Here is a 14,134-nt window from a genome sequence, read left to right on the forward strand (position 1 = left end):
CATTGGCTCGCTCTGCTTGCCCATTCGACTGCGGATGGGCGACTGAAGCATAGTCGACCCGTGTGCCTTGAGAGTTACAGAAATTTCTGAATTCCTCCGAGTCAAAGTTCGACCCATTATCCGTAATGATGCTGTGTGGAACTCCATATCTGAATATTAGTTCCCTGATGAAGCTAACAGCAGTACCGGTGTCAAGGTTCTTGATTGGTTTAGCCTCGATCAACTTGGTGAACTTGTCGACTGCCACCAGTACATGCGTGAAGCCGCTTCGTCCTGTTCTCAAAGGACCGACCATGTCCAACCCCCATACTGCGAAAGGCCAGACGAGTGGGATGGTTTTCAGAGCCGATGCAGGTTTGTGCGACATATTCGAGTAGAACTGACATCCCTCGCACTTATCCACTATCTCTTTTGCCATCTCATTCGCCTTTGGCCAGTAAAATCCGGCTCGGTATGCTTTGGCCACGATGGTCCGAGAGGACGCATGATGACCACAGGTCCCCGAGTGGATATCATTAAGGATGAGTCGACCTTCTTCTGGTGTTATGCACTTCTGACCAACTCCAGTCGCGCTTTCTCTGTATAATTGTCCTTTGATTACGGTAAAGGCCTTAGATCGACGGACGATCTGTCGAGCCTCTTCCTCATCCTCCGGAAGCTCTTTTCTCAGGATATACGCGACATATGGGACTGTCCAGTCGGGAATGACCACCAAGACCTCCATGATCAAGTCGACCACCGCTGGGACTTCAACCTCAGTCGGATCTGTGGCACTCTTGGGCTGTGGAGTTTCTTCGGTGAAAGGATCTTCTTTGACTGACGGAGTGTGTATATGCTCCAAGAACACACCACTCGGAATGGCTTCTCTCTTGGAACCTATCTTTGCTAGATCATCAGCTGCTTGATTTTTCAGTCGGGGTATATGATGGAGCTCCAACCCCTCGAACTTCTTTTCCAGCTTCCTCACTGCACTGCAGTATCCAGTCATGGCTGGGCTTCTCACGTCCCACTCTTTCATCACCTAGTTGACCACTAAATCCGAGTCGCCATAGACCATCAGGCGACGGACGCCGAGTGAAATGGCCATGCGCAACCCATATAAAAGGGCCTCATATTCTGCCTCATTGTTGGAGGAATCAAAGTGAATCTGGAGCACATATCTGAGCTTATCTCCTCTGGGGGAAACCAAGACAACCCCAGCACCGGAACCATTCAACATCTTGGAGCCATCAAAGAACATGGTCCAATGCTCCGAGTGAACTTCAGTCGGCTGCTGTTGTTCAATCCACTCGGCGAGGAAATCTGCTATTGCCTGGGACTTAATGGCTCTCCTTGCCTCAAACTTGATATCAAGGGGAAGAAGTTCAATCGCCCATTTGGCCACTCGACCAGTTGCATCTCTGTTGTGCAAAATCTCTGATAGTGGAGCGTCGCTGACGACTGTGATGGAATGATCAGAAAAATAATGAGCAACCTTCTTTGTGGTCATGTATATTCCATACACAAGCTTCTGATAATGAGGATATCTCTGCTTGGATGGAGTCAAGACTTCAGACAAATAATACACTGGGCGCTGAACTTTGAGAGCTTTTCCTTCTTCTTGCACTTAAATCACCCTCGTTAAGAGGCGAGTTCTTGGTCGATCGATACCTTTCCATCCCGGGGCAGATCTCCAGATCCGATACGAGTGTAGATACTGCGATATAGAGCAACAGAGGCTCTTTGCTGATTGGAGCAGCAAGCACCGGCTGGGTGGAGAGCAGAGCTTTTAGCTCGACAAACGCTGCATCAGCTTCTGGAGTCCACTCGAACTTGTCTGTCTTCTTCATCAGTCGGTAAAGAGGTAATGCCTTTTCACCGAGTCGTGAGATGAATCGACTTAATGCGGCCAAGCATCCAGTAAGCTTCTGGACATCGTGCACTCGCACAGGGCGTTTCATTCAGAGAATAGTGCCAATCTTCTCTGGGTTAGCGTCGATTCCCCGTTCGGAAACGAGAAAACCGAGTAACTTGCCACCGGGAACTCCAAATGTGCACTTTGATGGATTGAGCTTGATATCATATCTTCTGAGGTTGGCAAATGTTTCGGCGAGATCAGCGAGCAGGTCGGAACCTTTTCGTGACTTGACAACGATATCATCCATATATGCTTCCACATTCCGACTGATTTGAGTGAGTAGACACTTCTGAATCATTCGCATAAATGTGGCTCCGGCATTCTTGAGGCCGAATGGCATGGTGATATAGCAGAAGCACCCGAATGGAGTGATGAAAGCTGTTTTTACCTCGTCGGGTCCGTACAGACGGATCTAGTCGTACCCAGAGTAGGCATCTAGAAAAGACAGCCTCTCGCATCCCGCGGTCGAGTCAACAATTTGATCTATGCGAGGGAGAGGAAAATGATCTTTCGGGCAGGCCCGGTTGATGTGCTTGAAATCAATGCACATTCGGAGCGAGTTGTCCTTCTTAGGAACCATGACGACATTAGCGAGCCACTCGGAGTGGTATATCTCTCGGATAAATCCTGCCGCCAACAGTCGAGCCACTTCCTCACCAATGGCTTTTCTCTTCTGGACGGCGGACCGCCGAAGATGCTCTTTGACTGGTTTTGCAGACGAGTCGACTCTTAGGCGATGCTCAGCCAGTCCCCTGGGAACACCTGGCATGTCAGCGGGCTTCCATGCAAAAATGTCCCAGTTCTCACGGAGGAACTGGATGAGCGCTTCTTCCTATTTTGGGTCGAGTGTTGTGGAGATGCGGGTCGGAGCTGTATCGGGGTCGGTCGGGTGAATGTGAACAGGCTTCGTCTCACCGGACGACTGGAATGCAGACTCTGTGGCGGGTTTCTTTGATCGCAGCAAGTCACTCGGATCTGCATTTTGCTTGTATTCCTCGAACTCGACCGCTGTCACCTGGGAATCGGCAATCTTTGAGCCCTTCTGAAAGCACTCTTCTGCCTTTTTCCGATCACCGGTGACAGTGATCACTCCTTTGGGGCCGGGCATCTTCAATTTGAGGTACACGTAACATGGTCGAGCCATGAACCGTGCGTAAGCTGGCCTCCCCAAAATGGCATGATATGCACTCTGAAAATCCACGACCTCAAACGTCAACTTTTCTTTGCGAAAATGTTTCGAATCACCAAACACCATGTCCAAAGCTATTTGGCCGAGTGACTCGGCTTTCTTCCCTGGTATAACTCCGTGAAAGCTCATGTTACCAGTGCTCAGTCGGGACATCGGAATGCCCATTCCTTTCAGTGTGTCTGCATACAACAAATTCAGCCCGCTTCCACCGTCCATCAGCACTTTTGTCAGTCGAGTGCCTTCGACAACTGGATCGACCACCAAAGCTTGCCTCCCAGGGGTGGCAATATGAGTCGGGTGATCAGATTGGTCGAATGTGATGGGTATTTGAGACCATTTCAGATAACTTGCTTTTGCTGGGGCAACCATGTTCACCTCTTGGTTAATGACTTTCAGTCGACTCCTGCTTTCCACATCTGAAAGATCATCAGAGTGGAGTTGATATGCGGATATCCTTCCTCACTGTCCTCCTTGTCTTCGGCCTTGTCCGACTCCTTGTCCTTGTCCTTAGACTGTTTTCCCTGAAACTGCTGGATCAGGAGTCGACATTGGCGAGTGGTGTGCTTCGGGTAGATGATATTCCCCTCTTCGTCTTTCTTCGTGTGGATGTGGCATGGCATATCCATTACGTCGTTCCCTTCTTTATCCTTTACCTTCTTGGGGTTCCAGGATCCTTTTGGTTTCCCCTTAAACTTTCCTTGAGTCACGGCCAGAGCCTCTCCAGGAGCTGCCGGTTCAGCCTTCCGCTTCTGTTTCCGACTGGTGTTTCCTTTTTCCGACTGACTCGGCTTGTCCTTGCTGCTTCGGAGTCGGTCTTCTTCTTCGCCGTTGGCGTACTTGGTAGCAATCTCCATCATCCGACTCAAGGTCATGTCACCAGTTCGACCAAACTTCAAACTCAGTTCTCTGTTCTTGACGCCATCTTTGAAGGCGCAGACTACCTGATGATCAGACAAATTCTCCACAGTGTGGTGCAAAGTGATCCATCTCTGAATATACTTCCTGAGAGTCTCATTGGTCTTCTGCACGCAGACTTGCAACTCTGTCAGTCCAGCTGGTCGCTTGCAAGTTCCTTCAAACGTCCTGATGAACACTCGGGACAGATCTTCCCAAGTGTAAATGCTGCTAGGAGGTAATTGAGTCAACCATGCCCTGGCAGAACCTTCCAGCATGAGGGGCAAATGCTTCATGGCCACCTCGTCGTTCCCACCACCAATCTGAACTGCCACTCGGTAGTCTTCAAGCCAAGTTTCGGGCTTAGACTCACCAGTGAACTTGCTGACTCCTGTTGCCAACCTGAAATTGGGAGGGATAACTGCGGCTCTGATAGCTCTGCTGAAACATTCAGGACCAGAAACATGCACTCGGCTGCTTGTGGGTGCATCTCTGTCGAGTCCGTCTCGATGAGCTCTGTTCCGGTCGACCAAACCTTGCACGATAATGGATCGCGCGTCGAAGCCTGGTTCTCTGGGGTCGATTGGAACCCTTCGCCCTGTACTGTACTGACGCCTGTCATCTTGCTGCCGAGGAGCGTAAGACCCACCCCTCAGAGGGGAATTGGGCACTCGACGCCTATCATCTCGGTCGAGTCGGTCTCCATATTGATCTCGCCGATTCTCGCGCCCTTCACGCCGCGGAGGCGATCTGGGGCTGTGAGCCGACTGAACCGTATTCGCAGTGACAGATCGACTGTGAATTCTGTTGCGCGACTGAGACACGGTTGAATTCTGATCTCCTGCTGCCCGGAGCAGATCCCTGATCTGCAGCAAACCTCTGCCAGCTTCCGACTGCGAAGGCTCGATGGACTCTGCTATACGGGTCGCAGCTGCTAAATTCTGGATTGGGGTTCGATATACCTGAGTCGGCGGGAAGAGTTGACGTCGACTGGCGTCGGGAACTCGTTGCCGCGCGCGCTCGTCGAGTGCTCGCTGAAGATTCTCCAGTCGAGTGCGTTCGGCCAAATTGGCCAGACGTGCCTCCTCCAAGGCACGAGCCTCGGGGGTTTCTCCTGTGATGGGAGTACGCAGAGCATCCACGTTCCTGTGGCGAAGTTCCTCTCTTTGCAGAGAGTCGAGTGGCTCGGGCTGGTACTCTTCGTGGCCTCGTGCGGGGTCGCCTCCGTCACCTGCTCCACCATCACGGGCGAAGCCAGGGGGACTGCGAGGCCCGTCGACCATCAATATTTCCGCCGCTGGATCACTGCTACCGCACTCGGATGCAGTCTCTACGGAGCCAGTCGACAGATCGAACAAGCCGTAGAGAGATTCGTCGGGCTCGATTGCCGCAACTTGGGTGGTGGCCGATTGGCGAGCCACCGCGTGCCTCACCCATCGCTGAAGCCTCGACCGGCCCGAGCGCTTGCGCTGGCGGGAGACCGGGAGGGTGGACGATGGAGGAGTCGTCCGATACGGGGTCGACGGTTGCCGCAGCAGAACGCCGCGGACACATGCGCGAAAATGCGTCGCACCGCGGACGGGGAGCGCATCAACGTCGAGTGGAGCCTCCTGGAGCCAAGCGGAGTCGTCGGCGATGAAGGTGAGAGTGCCGAGACAGATCTCTCGACCTTCGACCAAAACTCCAGCAGACACCATGATGAAAGTACTCGGAAGAATCGCAACGTCTCCACAAAACCGCTAAAACACCTGCCCCAAGGTGGGCGCCAACTGTCGTGGTTCTAAGCCTGACAGTAGAGTGGGGGTAGGTATGGAGAGGCAAGGTCTTAGCTATGGAGAGGTTGTAAACACAAGGGATGTATGAGTTCAGGCCCTTCTCGGAAGAAGTAATAGCCCTACGTCTCGGAGCCCGGAGGCGGTCGAGTGGATTATGAGTATATGAGTTACAAGGTGCCGAACCCCTCTGCTTGTGGAGGGGGGTGGCTTATATAGAGTGCGCCAGGACCCCAGCCAGCCCACGTAGGAGAGGGTTTAAGGTGAGTTAAGTCTGGGGCGTTACTGGTAACGCCCCACATAAAGTGTCTTTACTATCATAAAGCCTACTTAATTACAGGCCGTTGCAGTGCAGAGTGCCTCTTGACCTCCCTGGTGGTCGAGTGAGTCTTCGTGGTCGAGTCCTTCAAGTCAGTCGAGTGAGTCCCTCATTGGTCGACTGGAAGGCGACCTCTTCTAAGGGTGTCCTTGGGTAAGGTACTTAGATCAGGTTCATGACCCTACCCTAGGTACATGACCCCATCATCGACCCCTCATAAGAACGGGGTACAAGGCAAAATAATCTCTTCCACAGCGTGAAATGGGGCTCGATGCCCAGGAACAGCTCGCAGAGAGCTACAAAGCCCGCGATGTGCAAAATGGAGGCAGGTGTGAGGTGGTGAAGCTGGAGTCCGTAAAACTCCAGGAGCCCCCGAAGGAACGGATGTATGGGAAATCCGAGCCCCCTTATTAGATAAGGGACGAAGCATACCCGCTCTCCTTTGGAAGGGTTGGGGATGCCCTCCGCCTGCTTTCCGCCCTTGAAGGTGGCCAGTCCGGCTCGAACCGGAACCATGAAAGCTGGGGGAAGATACCCCTCGGTTTGGAGCGCCACTAGCTCGCTGTGTGGAACTGAGCATCTCCCCCAATCTCCTGGCTTAGGGCTGGGAGCGCGAGAGGAGGAGCCGCGTCGACTGTTCATGATGGAATGGATTTTTGTCAGAAGCGCTTCGATGAGAACTTGCGAATGGGGGATGGTGTGAGCTGGATCTAGATCCTCGCCTCTCTTATAGGCGGCTCGTTCGCGCGGCTAGGGGGTAAAATGTAAAAATACCCTAGCTTTTTGCATTCATACGACACGTGGAAGAAGGCCATTATTGGGCGTAGAAGCCAAGGAGCGCAACATTTATAAGGAAGCCGGACACTATTTGACAGGAACGTAAAGTTTGAAGGAGAACCCGCCTTGCAACGCCGAAGACAATATACGCGCCGGACTCGTCGTCGCTGAAGCCTGGTTTGGGGGCTACTGAGGGATTCCCGGACTAGGGGGTGTCCGGATAGCCGAACTATCATCATCGGCCGGACTCCAAGACTATGAAGATACAAGACTGAAGACTTCGTCCCGTGTCCGGATGGGACTTTCCTTGGCGTGGAAGGCAAGCTTGGCGATACGGATATGTTGATCTCCTACCTTTGTAACCGACTTTGTGTAACCCTAGCCCTCTCCGGTGTCTATATAAACCGGATGGCTTTAGTCCATAGGACGAACAACAATCATACCATAGGCTAGCTTCTAGGGTTTAGCCTCCTTGATCTCGTGGTAAATCCACTCTTGTAACACACATCATCAATATTAATCAAGCAGGACGTAGGGTTTTACCTCCATCGAGAGGGCCCGAACCTGGGTAAAACATCGTGTCCCTTGTCTCCTGTTACCATCCGCCTAGACGCACAGTTTGGGACCCCCTACCCGAGATCCTCCGGTTTTGACACCGACAATTGTCATATTGCTTTCCATGATCGTAAGATAGCTAGCATGATATTTTCATGGCTTGTCCATTTTTTGATGTCGTTGCTACGCTAGATCATTGCACATCATGGTACACCACAGGAGGCATTCATATAGAGTCATATATTTGTTCTAGATATCAAGTTGTAAGTAGATAAAAGTGTGATGGTCATCATTATTACAGCATTGCCTCGGTGAGGAAAGGGTGATGGAGACTATGATTCCCCCACAAGTCGGGATGAGACTCCGGACTTTATGAAAAATAAAAGAGGCCAAAGAAGCCCAAATAAAAAAAAGAGGTCAAAGAAGCCCACCAAAAAAAGAAAAAAGAAAAAAATGAGAGAAAAAAAGAGAAGGGGCAATGTTACTATCCTTTTACCACACTTGTGCTTCAAATAGCACCATGATCTTCATATAGAGAGTCTCTTGAGTTATCACTTTCATATACTAGTGGAAATTTTCTTTATAGAACTTGGCTTGTATATTCCGATGATGGGCTTCCTCAAATGCCCAAGGTCTTCATGAGCAAGCAAGTTGGATGCACACCCACTTAGTTTCCAGTTTGAGCTTTCATACACTTATAGCTCTAGTGCATCCGTTGCATGGCAATCCCTACTCCTCGCATTGACATCAATTGATGGGCATCTCCATAGCCCGTTGATTAGCCGCGTCGATGTGAGACTTTCTCCCTTTTTGTCTTCTCCACACAACCTCCACCATCATACTCTATTCCACCTATAGTGATATATCCATGGCTTGCTCTCATGTATTGCGTGAGGATTGAAAAGGCTGAAGCGCGTTAAAAAGTATGAACCAATTGCTCGGCTTGTCATCGGGGTTGTGCATGACGGGAGCATTTTGTGTGAAAAAAATGAAGCATGGACAAACTTTATGATTTTGTGGGGATAAGCTTTCTTTGGCTATGTTATTTGATAAGACATAATTGCTTGGTTGGCATGCTTGAAGTATTATTGTTTTTTATGTCAAATGATAGACTATTGCTTTGAATCACTCGTGTCTTAATATTCATGCCATGATTAGATTACATGATCAAGATTATGCTAGGTAGCATTCCACATCAAAAATTATCTTTTTTATCATTTACCTACTCGAGGACGAGCAGGAATTAAGCTTAGGGATGCTGATACATCTCCGTCGTATCTATAATTTTTTATTGTTCCATGCCAATATTATTCAACTTTCATATACTTTTGGCAAGTTTTTATACTATTTTTGGGACTAACATATTGATTCAGTGCCCAGTGCCAGTTCCTGTTTGTTGCATGTTTTATGTTTTGCAGAAAACCAATATCAAACGGAGTCCAAACGGAATAAAAACGGATGGAGATTTTTTTTGAAATATTTATGAATTTCGGGAAGAAGAATCAACGTGAGACGATGCTCGAGTGGCCCACAAGGCAGGGGGCGCCCCCCTGACCCTCGTGGCCACCCCGTAAGGCGGTTGGTGCACTTCTTTCGCCGCAAGAAATCCAATATCCGGAGAGAAATCGTGTCCAAAGGACAACCCAATCGGAGTTACAGATCTACGGGAATATAAAAAACGGTGAAAGGGCAGAATCAGGAATGCAGAAACAGAGAGAGACGAAGAGATAAATCGAATCTCGGAGGGGCTCTCGCCCCTCCCACGCCATGGAGACCATGGACCAGAGGGGAAACCCTTCTCCCATCTAGGGAGAAGGTCAAGGAAGAAGAGGAAGAAGGGGGGCTCTCTCCCCCTTGCTTCCGGTGGCACCGGAACGCCGCCCGGGGCCATCATCATCACCGCGATCTACACCAACACCTCCATCATCTTCACCAACATCTCCATCACCTTCCCCCTCTATATTCAGCGGTCTACTCTCCTGCAACCCGTTGTACCCTCTACTTGAACATGGTGCTTTATGCTTCATATTATTATCCAATGATGTGTTGCCATCCTATGATGTCTGAGTAGATTTTCGTTGTCCTACCGGTAATTGATGAATTGCTATGATTGGTTTAATTTGCTTGAGGTTATGTTGCTATCCTATTGTTCCCTCCATGTCGCGCAAGCGTGAGGGATTCCCGTAGGGTGTTGCAATACATTCATGATTCGCTTATAGTGGGTTGCTTGAGTGACAGAAGCATAAACCCGAGTAAGGGGGTTGTGGCGTATCGGAATAAAGAGGACTTGATACTTTAATGCTATGGTTGGGTTTTACCTTAATAATCTTTAGTAGTTGCGGATGCTTGCTAGTGTTCCAATCATAAGTGCATATGATCCAAGAAGAGAAAGTATGTTAGCTTATGCCTCTCCCACATAAAACTTGCTATCGGTCTAGTAAAGTAGTCAATTGCTTAGGGACAATTTCACAACTCCTACCACCACTTTTCCACACTCGCTATACTAACTTGATCGTTTATTTATCTAAACAGCCCCTACTTTTTATTTACGTGCTCTTTATTATCTTGCAATTCTATCCAACAACACCTACAAAGTACTTCTAATTTCATACATGTTCTAGGTAAAGCGAACGTCAAGTGTGCGTAGAGTTGTATCGGTGGTCGATAGAACTTGAGGGAATATTTGTTCTACCTTTAGCTCCTCGTTGGGTTCAACGCTCCTACTTATCAAAAGAGGCTACAATTGATCCCCTATACTTGTGGGTTATCACCGACAAGCCCGACCCCAGGTGACGACGCTCCACAGGGGGAGTCGGAGCTCCGCTCGAGGACGCGCACACGAGGTCGCCGACGAGCATGGTTTGTGGCCGATGCCAACTGTAGCTTGCCTCGAGCGGGTATGCGGGTACGAGATTGGTGCATGTGTGCGCGGGGCTCGCACAAGTGTGAGTAGAAGTGAGGGGAGCGGGCTCCCATGGCCACGGGCGGCCATGGGCGGGAGCTAAGCTCTGACCAAATCGATTGCTACGGCCATGGGCGGGAGCTCGGCTCCAACCAGATCGACTGCTACGGCGATGGGCGGGAGCTCGGCTCTGACCAAATCGATGGCTACGGCCTAGGACGCGGCCGCCCCGCACCCCATACTGCGACTAGCCGTCTTCCCGCCCCGACGCCCGGTGCTGTCGCTGTCCTTGTGCCACCACCAATGCTCTTCCTCCTCCGGCCGCCGCTGCACAACAGGTGGGCCACGGCCACACCCTTCTCTGGCTAACGTCCGTCTCCTTGCCCCGTTTGTAAATGCCATGTGGCCCCGACAGGTGGGCCTGGCCGGTCGGTTTTGGGTTAGATGCAGCTTAATTTCGAATCAGTGCAATCTATTATTCACTTGCCGAAGAAGGGGTGGTCTTCTGTATTTTTTGTCAAATGAGGTAGTTTTGGAGTACCCTAGCCACATATATGGTGCTTTTCAGCAATTTACTCCCACCCAGCTGACATGATACCACTTGAATACTATTGCAGTCAGTAAGAAGTACGGCTGTAGTCAGTAAGAAGTATGGCTGTCAGGCATGGAGGTAGATATAGAACTGCTTGTAAGCTTTGACATCCACCTAAATATAGAGATTCTAGGTATGGAGAAAAGTGATTCATGGGTGTAGATGGCAACTCTGATACAGCTGCACGCACGATTGCCTCACTGCAAGAAGACCCTTGGACTAAATCTGCCATGCCCTGCTGCTTGCCGAATATGGACTCATGCTCCTGAGAGATGCCGCAATGTTGAACATCTCTACCAAACTTACACAACACCGTAAATGAAGAGACTCCAGACCTGGTAGGTGTCGACTCCTTCCGGATGCTGATGGCTCAAGAGAAGCTTCTGCATATCCAGTCAGATTTTCACAGTTTGTAATCCCTAACCGCCTCAAGGATACCAGGCTTTGGAACGCTTTCTCTTGCCAGTGGACGAGCACATCACATATGTTAATTACCAGCTCTCAAAGATGTACAAAACAGCCCCATGCTTGTAGTGAACCTGCTCCAATCTTAGCTTCAAAATTGTAAGATGGGATTTCTGGTTTCATTTCTCCTTGCTGTCCACCCGTACAATTGAACTGCCTTCAACCTCTGGTGTTGTTTCTGTGTGTTCTAGCCTCAGTGTGTCAGATTGATCAATGAAGACAAATACCTGTCTACACAGTGGAAGATTTCGTACTTGTCATCTTTAATTTCTAGTACACTGGGTTTTGGTGCTTCAGGTAAATCTACTAGTTTTGGGCATTTCTGAATTGATAGTTTCTCAAGCTGAGGAAATAATATTGTTCTCCTTCAGTGAAGCATCCCATTTCTAGAAACTCTTCAAGTCTTCCAATTCAAGCACACTACGTGGTTCTTGAAGCAATGGTGCTTCAGGTAACGCTGTCAGCTTTGGGCATTTCCCAATTGATACTTCCTTCGGCTGAGGAAACAATATGTGTTCTCCTTGAGTCTCTTCAACAGCATCCCATCTCTGAAAGCTCTCCAAATTTTCCATTTTGAGCATCTTTAGGGCAGGAAACGCTACCAACTTTCCACAATGCCCTTGCAGCAATGTATAACTACCTTCATCACACTGCCCTTGCAGCAATGGTGCCTCAGGTAATGCTACCAACTTTCCACAATTACTAATAAACAACTTCCAAAGCACAAGAAATATTATATGCTTTTCTTAACTCCCATTTGTTCCCCACCACGTCTCAAAACCCAACAAATGGTCTAGTGTAAGCACCTCCAGTCCATGGATGCATATGTAGCTAGAATCTTGAACTCCCGTTACAGATAGATAATCCTTCAGATAGCAACTTGCATCTGTTTCAAAAAAGAGAGTACAATTTGGAAACTCATTTGAAATTAGAAGGTGATAATCTAACTAATAATAACTTGACGACCTGCATTCACAAGGGACAAAAATTGGCATAAAATAATGATAGAAGCCTATTTTAGGAGAATCTTTAATCAATCCTAATGACAATAACTTTTAGCCACCTTATTTTAGAAATCTGTCCAAATTATGGAATGGTTTATGCAAATCCTGCCCGGACAATTGTTGCTTGATCCTTTTACAATGGACCCTAGATCTCTCACTGGGTGTCTATATATACAGGATTGTGTATTTGTTGATGGACAAATCATCTTGCAGTTTTGCTTACAACACATACTCTCCAATCATTCTCGATTCTGTTTCTTTAGGGGAAATCTCGATCCTGTTAATAAGCACAAATAAGTACCACTGTTGCATCAGATTATCTTGATGGCCAAGTACATTACTGCGCCAGTCCTACTTTCTCAACTTCTTATCGTATGCCTCGCTACTACAACACAATGTAAGCGTTCGATACACAACTCTAATTTCGACAATCTCTCTTTACAGTATGTGCATGCATAGGTTAATTGTGCTCGAATCTTAATTCAATTTCCTATTTCTGTTGGGAGTATGTATTTCGTTAGAGCATGAAGACTACGTTTTCTTCTTGTGGCATCTGCTTTTCTTTATTAATTAACGTGAAATCAGACTAATTGCAATCGGTTGTCTGTACATTTTTCCGTAGGTCGACTCATCGACGGCATGGATAATGATATGATCAATTTACCAGGCGGGTTGTGCATCTACGACAAAGACGTTGGTGGATATTGTTGCCTTGTGACGAATTTGTGCTATAGGACACAAGATATTTGCCTTGGAATATGCAAAAAATCAGCCCCTCTTCTCCCTCTGCTCCCAACAAATTGACCTTTCGTTAGAAGAAATCATATGTGATGTGGATGTAATATTTTTTAATAAAAAGTAGCATGGCAAATGAACTATGATACTTGGTTTTCTGCATGCCTCCCACTGACCAGCCGATTGTCTCGCTCATCTGCCTGCTTGATCCATTGATGCCAGACCTGGGCAGCAATGATGATAACAAAGTTTGTGCCATATGTAAATTTAGCCACGCCACACATTTGGGAATACTGGTTTTCTAGTAACACTAGCAAACATGTCCATTGCAACAGGAGAAAGAAAATCACAGACCCTCTTTCATTATTTTCCCTCTCACACACCTAGGTCCATCACGCACCCCATCCATGTGGACGCTTATCCTGCTTCCTGTCCTCTATCTCTCCCCCTCCTTCTGTTCTGTAATTGCACGGATGACAACACATTAAGAACTAATGTGATAATTTAAGACATATTATCTAAAATATTCTCACAATACAAAGAAGTTAAGAAGCTTACGAGACTCCCCACTACAACCAGCCTTGGCTGATGTTAGCGGCCCAGATGAATGGGGCTCCTGCATGTCCATGTCCGCCTACATCCTCAACGTCATCTCTCAAGACGCGGACTACTAGTCAGAGTCGAACTATGCATCCCGAGCTGCAAAAGACGATATTTATGAAAAGGATTAGGAAAGGCGGCAAGGTTGCATTGTTAAGCTCTGACTAATAGTCCGCGTCCCATAAATATCGTCTTCGGCGCAGCTTGGGAAAGAGGAGCCGAGCGGTGTGGATCCTGAAGATGTGGACGAGAGCAGCAGAACATTGATACCGGCGGGCCGTGGAAAGGGCCTCGCCAATAGTCCTGAATGCGCTGCAAGACGGAGCCTGGACATGTTCTATGTCAGATTTAAAAGGAGAACCAGTGTTTTCTTTAAGGAAAACGTTTTAAATAAGTTGGATGATTTCTTGTGTTTGTCAACCGCGTCCGGCGC

The 14,134-nt window shown here is 48.5% G+C and overlaps 1 pseudogene; it reads right to left on the reverse strand.

The window, feature by feature from the left end:
- Window positions 1-13,729, reverse strand: part of LOC119350038 — a 65,952-nt pseudogene extending 52,223 nt beyond the window's left edge.
- Between the last annotated feature and the right edge of the window lie 405 nt (window positions 13,730-14,134).

Source organism: Triticum dicoccoides, chromosome 1B, assembly GCF_002162155.2.
Source record: "Triticum dicoccoides isolate Atlit2015 ecotype Zavitan chromosome 1B, WEW_v2.0, whole genome shotgun sequence".
NCBI lineage: Eukaryota > Viridiplantae > Streptophyta > Magnoliopsida > Poales > Poaceae > Triticum > Triticum dicoccoides.